Source organism: Urocampus carinirostris, chromosome 3 (assembly GCF_059441175.1).
Source record: "Urocampus carinirostris isolate Australia breed hairy pipefish chromosome 3, RoL_Ucar_1.0, whole genome shotgun sequence".
Classification (NCBI taxonomy): Eukaryota; Metazoa; Chordata; class Actinopteri; order Syngnathiformes; family Syngnathidae; genus Urocampus; species Urocampus carinirostris.
Window position 1 is genome coordinate 35,199,028 of NC_142351.1, and position 9,972 is coordinate 35,208,999.

The following is a 9,972-nucleotide window of genomic DNA, read 5'->3' on the forward strand; positions in this document are numbered from 1 at the left end:
CATTAATCTGGTGCAAGATATCTTTGATTGTAGTTGGCAGATTATCTTTGCATGTCAGTGCCTCGCTGTGGACATTTTTTTTTTCAATTTCCACTACAGGTTTTTAATTGGGTTGAGCTTCGGGATATTTGCAAGAAATGGAATTGACTGGATAAGTCTTCCTCCAAGGAATGCTTTCACAGTTTTTGCTCTATGACATGATGCATTGTAATCTTGGAAAATGAGTTTATCATCCCCAAACATTTTTTCAATTGAAGGAATAAGAAAGCTGTCCAAAATGTCAATGTAAAGTTGTGCATTCGATGCAGATTTGACCACAGCCATCTCCCCAGTGCCTTTGCCTGACACACAGCCCCATATCATTAAGGTCTGTGGGAATTTTAATGTTTTCTTTAGGCAATACTCTGTGTAAATTTATTTCATTGTGTGACCTTTGATGATTTGATCAAATCTATGAAATAATGAAAAAAATAATAATGTCCTAGCTTGTGTTCAACTAATATACCACTTAAAATGTCCCTTTACCTCATTCCCTCAGTTACTTAAGATCGTTGAGGCTCATTTTGAGTGTCATTTTGGTTATAAATTACAGTTTGAAAGAAAGTGCAGAGTTCTCATGTAAAAATGTCTAAAATACAGGAAACGAAAAGGAAAACAATGTTTGTAGGGGAGTGCACTATGTGTGCAGAGATTGAACCACCCCTACTGCTCACCCAATTCAATTGCTCTGCATGCTTGTCTGGTGTTTTCGGGTGTTTGCAGTTTGTTCTGTGGGTTTTCATCAGAAAGTGTATCATCAGTAAACTTTGATTGTTTAACTCCTCAGAAGTTGTATTCATGAAAAGAGCCACATCTAGCTTGCGAGCCATACGTTCCTGACCCCTGGGTTAGGGTATATGTAGAATGAATTAAAATACTAATCATTCACAAATTATCATTCAGTACGGAAGTTAAATAATATTACCGTAAAATGAAACTGTGTGAACTGTGGTTGAAGTTTTGTGTTATGTATTTTGGACATAACATATGGTTCACTACGTTGCTTTGGTTTTGCATACACTGTAATTGGATAGTTATCCGAACGATTACCATGTTTCTTATTTTACATGTGAACCAGATGTATCAATGAAAAGAACCATATCTGACAGGTGACCCATATGTTCCCGACCCGTGATTACAAGGATGGATAGGAAAGAAGACCTGATGGATTTTTTCTTCATTTCTAACAGATGATGTCACCACAGGTGAAAAAAAGTGGAAAATGTACCTTTAGCCAAGAGCCACTGGAAACACAGAGGCTGCCTTTTGGATCACTGCTGATTCACCGTGTGACATTTTAACAGAAAGCACTGGAAGGAAAACAATGAGCTCCGTCATGCATCGGAGCAAAAACATATTGGCCAAAAAAAGGCACTACTATTTATGTTGAGAAATCGATTTTACAAGCTAACTTGTCATTGTTCACCACATTTCTCAACTGTACAGTGGAAATGTACATATTTTTCTCGTATGATTGCGGTTTTTATTTCGCTCTGCCTTGCGCTGGTTTTGGTAGACTACACATTTTGCGTTTACTTGTTAACTTCTCTGTCATAAAAATATGAAAAAAAAGAAAACTGCACTAGGTGATAAAGTTTTGCTGAAGCCTCAAGTTCTCTTTATGTCACCTCATTTTTTGTTTTCACCCTCTCCTGGCTTCTTCCAAAGCTTGGACATCACTCCGGTTTAAAGCATTAAAGCATTGTTCCAGTAAGTGAAAGCTGGCTTTGCGAAGAGGATTAGATCTTAGTATTGAGCTGCGGGACTCGGTTTCTTCTGGCTTATGAGCTAGTCATCCACTTGCATCACTACGCTTTCATGATTGTTTCCAACATGGTGGATGATAAATACAAGCAGGAGGAAATGAACAGTTTATTTGAAACTCGCAGTAATAAAGTCGAACTTGAAGAAAAAACAAAAACAAAACCCGGTACTCATCGATGGCAACATGCTATGTCAAATACAATTGAAAAGGAACGGACAACTCCATTATATTTTCCTCCTATTTTGATTAAAAAAATATATGCATCAGTTTATTCAATACAAAGGGGCAAGGCACATTTTTTTTCATAGAAACATTGAAAACTGCACCACTATATTATTATATTTAATCTTTTTTTAAATAACAATAAAAAATACTTCAATTTAGCAAAAAGTATCTTCTAGTGGAACATTTTTAATATTTTGAGTAAAACAAAACTATTTAATGCACCCAAATTATAGGCAAATTCGAGCCCCCCATCTTAGCGTGTGTGTATTGGAATATGCAAGTGCGGGTAGAACAGCAAACACCACACATGAAGGCTGGAGCAGAGATACAACGTATTTAATTTCTCCCTTTGTTCCGGTCCAGGGCCTTTGCTCTGAAAATACTGGTTTACTTGTGATTCCAAGAGCCAAGAAGAGATCCGCAGGTTTGAGAGCGTTCTCCATTTATGGTCCCGGTGTAGTGGAATGCTTAGCCCCCTGAGATTCTATCTGCCACCTCAGTGGAACTGTTTGAATCCAGGCTTAAAACACACATACTTTACATTTCATTTCATTTCATGAACCCTTCATTTCGTGTTGACAATATCTGTCTATTCCAACATCTATTACAGCCTGAAAGGGGGAATTAACTCATGTGCGGTCCCTTCTTAAAGTTTCTTTATTTACCTCATGTTGAGGTTTTGAGTTTTTTCCTTGCTCTCATGTAAGTTTTAGATCAGGGGATGGAGTAATATTATTCTGTAGTTTGCAATAATCTGTGTTTTGTGCAGCCCTTTGAGACTCCTTGTGATAAAGGGCTACACAAATAAACATGGCGTGATAATTAAAATCAGTAAAATTATTTTCAAGGTTTTTAATTTATTTGATTTATTTATTTCCCTTTTTTTTGCAGTGCAATCTTATAAAGCTTTGTCAAACAAAATAAACTATTCAATATGTTTCTTTGTACATACTCTGTAGCAGATTATTATTACAGAAAAAGAGAAAATAGTAATAGTAATACGCGGCAACCTACTGAAATGGATAAATGTTATTGTTACTTTGCTGATCACTGGAAGAAAACAAATCTAATAAACAACAGCATTCTATTTTCCAAGGGCAAAATTGGGCATTTTCGTGAGGCACTCTAGACAAAGTCTCACAGCGTACGAGTGTGTCACGGCACACTGGTTTATAAACCCTGCATCCCACCATCAATCAGTCAGTCAATCAATCATTCAATCAATCAGTCATTGAATCAATTAATTAAACAGTCAGTCAGTAAATGTATTTTGAAAGCACCACTCAGACAATAAATTGACACTCAAATTACTGTATAAAAGCATTCTCTATGCAATAAAGAAATGAAATCCCTTCCTATTTCTTCACCCACCAACCCAGAACACCAAATACATACACACACACACCATGTTCAAAATACATTTTAAACAAAATAAATCCATCCATCCATCCATTATCTTCACCGCTTATGGGATCTAATCCAGCTACCAGCCGCTTACTTGCTGTAGCCCATCCCAGCTGTCTTCTGGCAGTGGGCAGGGAACACCCTGAACTGGTTGCCAGCCAGTTGCAGGGCCTACAGGGACAGACAATTCGCTCGCTCATTCACACCAAGGGACAATTTGAACCGGCCAATTAACCTGACATGCATGTTTTTGGAATGTGGGAGGAAACCGGAGTGCCCAGAGAAAATCCATGCAAACACGGGGAGAACATGCAAACTCCGCACGGAAGGCTGGTTGCTGGATTAGATCCCATAACCTCAGAACTGTGCCGCCACACCTAACGACAATTCTACTTGAAAACTACAAGCCACCCCCGTCGAGCCTGTTTCTCACCAATGCCAGTTCCATTACCCATAAAACGGATGACCTAGAGCTACACCTTGTTGGAAGCGGCTACATTCGTAGCGTTTATATTTTGATCATCACGTAGAACTAGGCTCAAACCAAGTACCCGCAATGCTAGTGTGCAGCAAGCTGGCCGCTCTCTACATTGCTTTCTTACACTGAAAGAAGGAACCCGATTTTCTTATACAGTACTCCTATTTAATGACAATAAAGGCCAATTAGTCAACTGAAATTCTGTGTTCTGTTTCTTTATTTGTAGATCTATAGTGTTTATTTTGTTACAGTTGTATACATCATATGTTACTGACATTTAATAAGAAAATACATGTTTCTACTTCGGTGGTTTTGGCTATCGCGGGATAATTTTGGAACGCAACCCCTGTGAAAAAAAGGGGAACTACTGTACTCGAATAACGGCTGACTTTGAAGCGGAAGGAACTGTTAGGGAAATCCATTACCATCGTTCCGAGAGACCCTGTTCATTGACAAGCCCCTTAAAAACGTAAAGATTAGTTGAAAAGTTTCAACAAAGTCCGAGAAAGTCTAGCTAGTTGTTAGGTAGACATTTCAAAACAATCCGTCCATCGCATCGTGAAACATTGTCAGGGGAGAAGGAACATTCCAGGATTTGTCCTTGTTCTCAATGCTGCACCCTGTATATGAGCTTATACTGAGTGCAAATTTAGCAGTGGCGGACCACCTATTTCACACTGACGCCTTCAGTAGTCTCATCTCATCTCATTAGCTGCACCGCTTATCCTCAGTAGGGTCGCGGGGGGTGCTGGAGCCCATCCCAGCAATCATCGGGCATTGGGCAGGGGACACCCTCAACTGGTTGCCAGCCAATCGCAGCCTTCAGTAGTGCTATGTCTAAATCAATCCAACCCTAAATAACTATTTCATGGTTACACAACATTTACTGCAGCTATAGCTGCGACACATATAGTACAAAAATGCATCGTTACTAACCTCATAAAATTGTAATATTGTTTTGAAATATAGCCGGATAACAGTTACCGAAAATCGTTTTTATTTGTGCATAAAATCCCTCCAGATTTCAATTACATTACAGATGACATATTATCTGTGTATTTCAGTTCCATTAGGAAGTTATTTTCTGTCAACATTAATTTCAAGTCAAGGCTGTCCTATCGTATTTCTGGCATAAGTTTTTCTTTGATTCAGGGCTAAAAATGCCCGTTCAACAGAATCACTGGACACAGTTATGATTGATTTACCCCACCTTTTCGCTAAGATACTTCCGTTATTGCCCCCTACCTGATCATAGTTTGTGAAACCTGCGACATTTACTATGGCTCACTAGCAGGCGCTGACTTGCCAATTCAGGATCTGATTTGCTAAGCCAACAGCTTCATCGTAACTTATTCTATGCCTCGGCGCCTGCGGAGTTGATTGTTAAGGCCTTTGGGAAGATTTCTGACCATGGTTTACAAGTAATAACTCTAATGTGATTGGTAAATGCTTCAATATGAAAGAACGCATCTGGAGGCTGCGCAGCCAGGAGGAAAGCAATGAAAGGAGGCCAACATTAAATTTGGAATTATTGAAGAAGTATTCTCAGCAATAATAAAAGTAAGATCACGTGATTCAGGTATTTCTTAGGCCAGCAGAGAAGGCCTTGCAGGCCCTGGCGCCCCGCCACTGATGCATATTTCGATAAAAGGACGAAAATGATAAAATAATGACAGGGAATCAGAATATATAAGTGTAAGTGGTCGACTGGAAGGCTGCTTGGCATGAACGTTGTTTTATTCCTTCTCTTCCTTTTGAAACTGTCAGCAGTTTGACTGGGGCTGCTTCAGGTGGTGTGCTCACTGACACTGATGCTTGCGCCATGCATGCACGTCCCATCCACTCAGGCTGAAAACGCAACCTGGCATTTTCCTGCAGCAGGATGGAGACAGGGGAGACGGAACCCTCCTCTTACTTTGACAGGGTGGCTCGCCGCCTCACTTAGCACACAAGCAGTGGCCGAAAAAATTGGAAAGGGACTGTGAGAGTGCTTGGAAAAGTTGATCTTGAAAGTATTGCCGTACTTGATGTCATTTGTTTTCTAGTTTAACAGTTTCATTTCCCAAAGTACTGTCAAAAGGCTAGATATAGTATTCCACTGTTAAGAACGAGGCTTGAGATAGAACTGGGATCTTTTACATGGTGAAAGGAAGAAAAAAATGAATGCCTGATTTCTTGTTTTGAAATGATCGATATGATTGTGAGCATGCCTAATATAAACAGTGTATTTAACTTTGTGCTAAGGCACACTTTATCTCATTAATCTTCTTTAAAAAATCACAGGATATACCGTCCGTAAATTTTTTTTAGAATTAAATGCACAAATAAATTGACTGACCTTCTATCGTTTGTGGTTCATAATACTGCTGTAATTTTTGATTTTGCTCTATTTCTAACCTTTTTTTAAATTTTAGTCAAGGTTTCGTTCCAAAAAGAAAGATGTAGAAACCGTTATTTTTTTAAGTCACCATTCATTTTTTTTATACAACATATGATATATCACACATTGAAACCTTAGAAGAAATCCTTTTTATAGGCCCAAGCGTTCATTTACATTTCTTTATTTAGCAATATGCAGTCTTTTAGGGAATACTGAGCCACTCAGAATGCAGAACTCAATGCAAGATGAAAATCTTTGAAGCAGCAAGACCAGGGAGAGTAAACCGCGTTGTAGCGATGGGTTACTGTATTACAGAATCTTGTAGACTAACTCAAGTAATATTTTTCTACCTTACAACAACTTAAACTTTCTCCCTAACCTAGCCAAATGGGAATTTTCAACTGAATGAGGTAAAATATTGAGAAAGGGGGATTTGTGTTGGAAAGGCCATTATTAAAATAGCTCCAAAAATAACAAGATCAACAAAACTAGGGCCTACACATGGACATGGCAGTGTAGCAACAAAATTCCAAAACCAAATAAAGTCTACGGCAGATATTCCAGGGTTCGTACACCACTTTAATGACCAAATTCAAGGTATTTTTAATGACTTTCAAAGCCAATTTTCCAATTCCTGTAGTACCATTAAAAGAGGAAATCCAAAGTGAATCAATCCATAGCCCTGTAGTTTGAGGTCACTGAGCGCTGGCTGTAAGAAAAAGAATCAGAAAATTAGATAGATCCCAACCAAATTTTAAACCAGCGGCTATCATTCACTGGATGGGGAAAGAAAATGAAACTGAGTTCCTGTGCCCTATTCCATTAGTGTTTCTGCTGTCTCTGTTTAGTCTATGTTGTATAGGGGTAGGTCGCATTGGGGGCGATGACGCTCTGCATAACAACACCATACAAAGTAATACCAGCTGCCGTTAATCACAAGGGAAGAATAAATGTAATGGCAAAGTGAAGCCACCCGAGAGCAGTGTCTGCATCATTTTTAAGCAGAGTTATTTAATTTCCTTTATTTAATGCATGAGCTATCAAGTCGGACTGCAGAGTAATACAGACACAATCTCAAGCATTTGACAAGCACTTCACCCAAAATGCAAACACTTTTCATAGTTTGGAAACACAACATTATAATTCAAGCATTTTCAAGGATTTCAAGCCCCCGTAAATAGCTTGAAATTCACCTACTTCTGGCGTGTCGGGATTGATACGGATTTAGGACTGTGAAACTTTAGTTCCACTGAACATCATTGCTTCATGAAGTCTCCATCGTCATTTGCATGAGTCCCCGCCCCCGCCCACCTAAATCCGTAAACCCACGAATACCCCCCCTTATCCACTTCATGTGTAAAAAGGGCAAGCCTGTCACAGCGCTTTAACTACAAAGTATTGTTTTCTCGGAGGCACAGTCTGGGTCAGCTGACCGTTACAAGAAAAACGTCTCGAAGATCTTACAGTCCGCGACATGAGGGTGTTGGAATGTTGGAATGCTTTTGTTTATCTTTCAGGGTAAAAGTATTTTTAGTGTATAAAGAAAATATTCCAGTCAGTGAAGTATTGCAAATGATTTCGATTACTCAACTGGCTGCCGGTCATAAAACTAAAAAACTGAATACAAGAGTTTATTTCATTTTCCATAATTGTATACTCCCTTCCCTTTCTGTTTATCTGTCAAGGTTACAATGGATTTGGATTTCTTTATTTAATAGGTAATGCACACTGCGCATATACCTAGAAAATAACAATTAAAAGAATACAGAGGAAATCACTCTCAAACAATAAAGACTGGACTTTGAAAATGACTTTTTCATGATAGACATTTCCTGACACTGCAACATTTTCACTTTTGTTGCCTTTTGTTTCTTGTATGATTAAACAAAGGGAAAACCCCATCATATAAAGCAACTTGCAAGAAAAAAAATGAAAAGAAAAATAAGAACATAGAAACAACCGCACAAGCATGCACACAAGTCACAGTGCATCTACAAAAGTCAAAGCCAGTGGGCCCGTGAGATGTTTTCCTACGGCACTGAGATTATTTTTATTGTATTGAATTGTATTGAATCGTTATGTATTTTCTTTTACTGTTTGTGACTTGTACTTTGAAGTAAATGTTTTTTGTGTTAAGTTTAGGGGGTGATGTACCCTTGTTGGGAAAGAAAAAACTAGAAACAGGGGTGCTCAAAACAATGGATGGTATTTATTAACAAAAGAATGTACCAAGTAGTAAATAAACATGGGTTCACCAAAACAAGGAAATGTCCAAACAAGAAACAAAGAACAAAACTAGAACTGAAAAATACATCAGGCAAAGTATCAGAGAGTCCTAAACCAAAACAAACTAACCTGGCGCGGTGTTGAATTGAAAATGACACAACAATCCGCCAGCTTGTAATGTTGAAATTATAATTTTAAAGGGTTCGAGATATTTTTGCGCAAATGTGTGTAAAAATTGAATATGCCCAGTTCAAACCGCGGTTGGGGTTCAGTTGAGTAAATGATAGAAAAATTGTTATTTGTTATGTACATGTAGCCCCCCTTTGGCAGATCCCAGTTTGAATCCCTGCTTGTCCGTGTTACATGCGGAAGTGTCCTTGGGTAAGACACTGAACCCCCAATACCCCCAATAAGAAGGTTAGCGCCTTACATGGCTGCACAGATCATGGCCGCTATTAAGAAATGTGAAGCACAATGTAAAGCGCTTTGGGAAGTCATTGACTTGAAAAGCGCTATGTAAATGCAGATCATTTCATTTCATTTTCATCATTTCATTTCATTTCATTTCCTGCCTAGCATCTACTGATTGTATGTTTCATGTGACCATGTTTCAAATTTGATATATTAGCAGCAATAGTAATTTGCAATGTATTTCTAGAAAAAAAATCAAATAAGTAAAAAACATTAATTAAAGGGATGTGTATTATATAATGCAAGGAGGGCTACTGGATTCATCAGGTGTAATAGTGCTTTCTTTCGTACGAATTTTTAATTTTAGGACAGAGGCCACAGGCAAGTAACAAACTGGATTACGGGCCATAGCTGGCACTCAGGGCAGACTTTTGGCATGCCTGACATACTGCCTTCTAGTGTTGAAATAAACTTCGTTCACTGAAAAAAGAAAATGATTTCAATAATGAGCAAAAATACATGAACTATTAATATAAACACTAACGTTTCTTAAAATATTGTAGTTTGATAACTTTGTATTTGTTTTACATAACATGAATCTCAAATAGAAGGAGTTACATCATTGTCCGCCGTCTCGCTGCTACAGGTACACTATTTATTTTCATTTTTTTATAACGGGCAAAAGGAAAAATGAGACAAAAAAGATGGTGCAGTTTTGTCAACCCGAGTCTCCATAGATTATATTCTGCCTTTTGCTTTGTATTACTTGTTTTCTGTAAAACTACACAATACAGTGACACGTTGTGGTCACATATCGCACAGTGGCACGTTTGCACAGGCACAGGTGCTTAAGAACGGAAGATAATAATTGACAAAAAACAGGAGCAACATAAAAACGTGGTCTCAAAACAACTACCGCAGTGTCAAAACCATGAACAAAAACCAAACCTGACAAGGTAACAGATGACTGGAAGAAAATGACATGGAAACAGCAATCAGGATGAAAACACAAAAAAATGTAGAAAGTCCTTCATCAAAACAAGG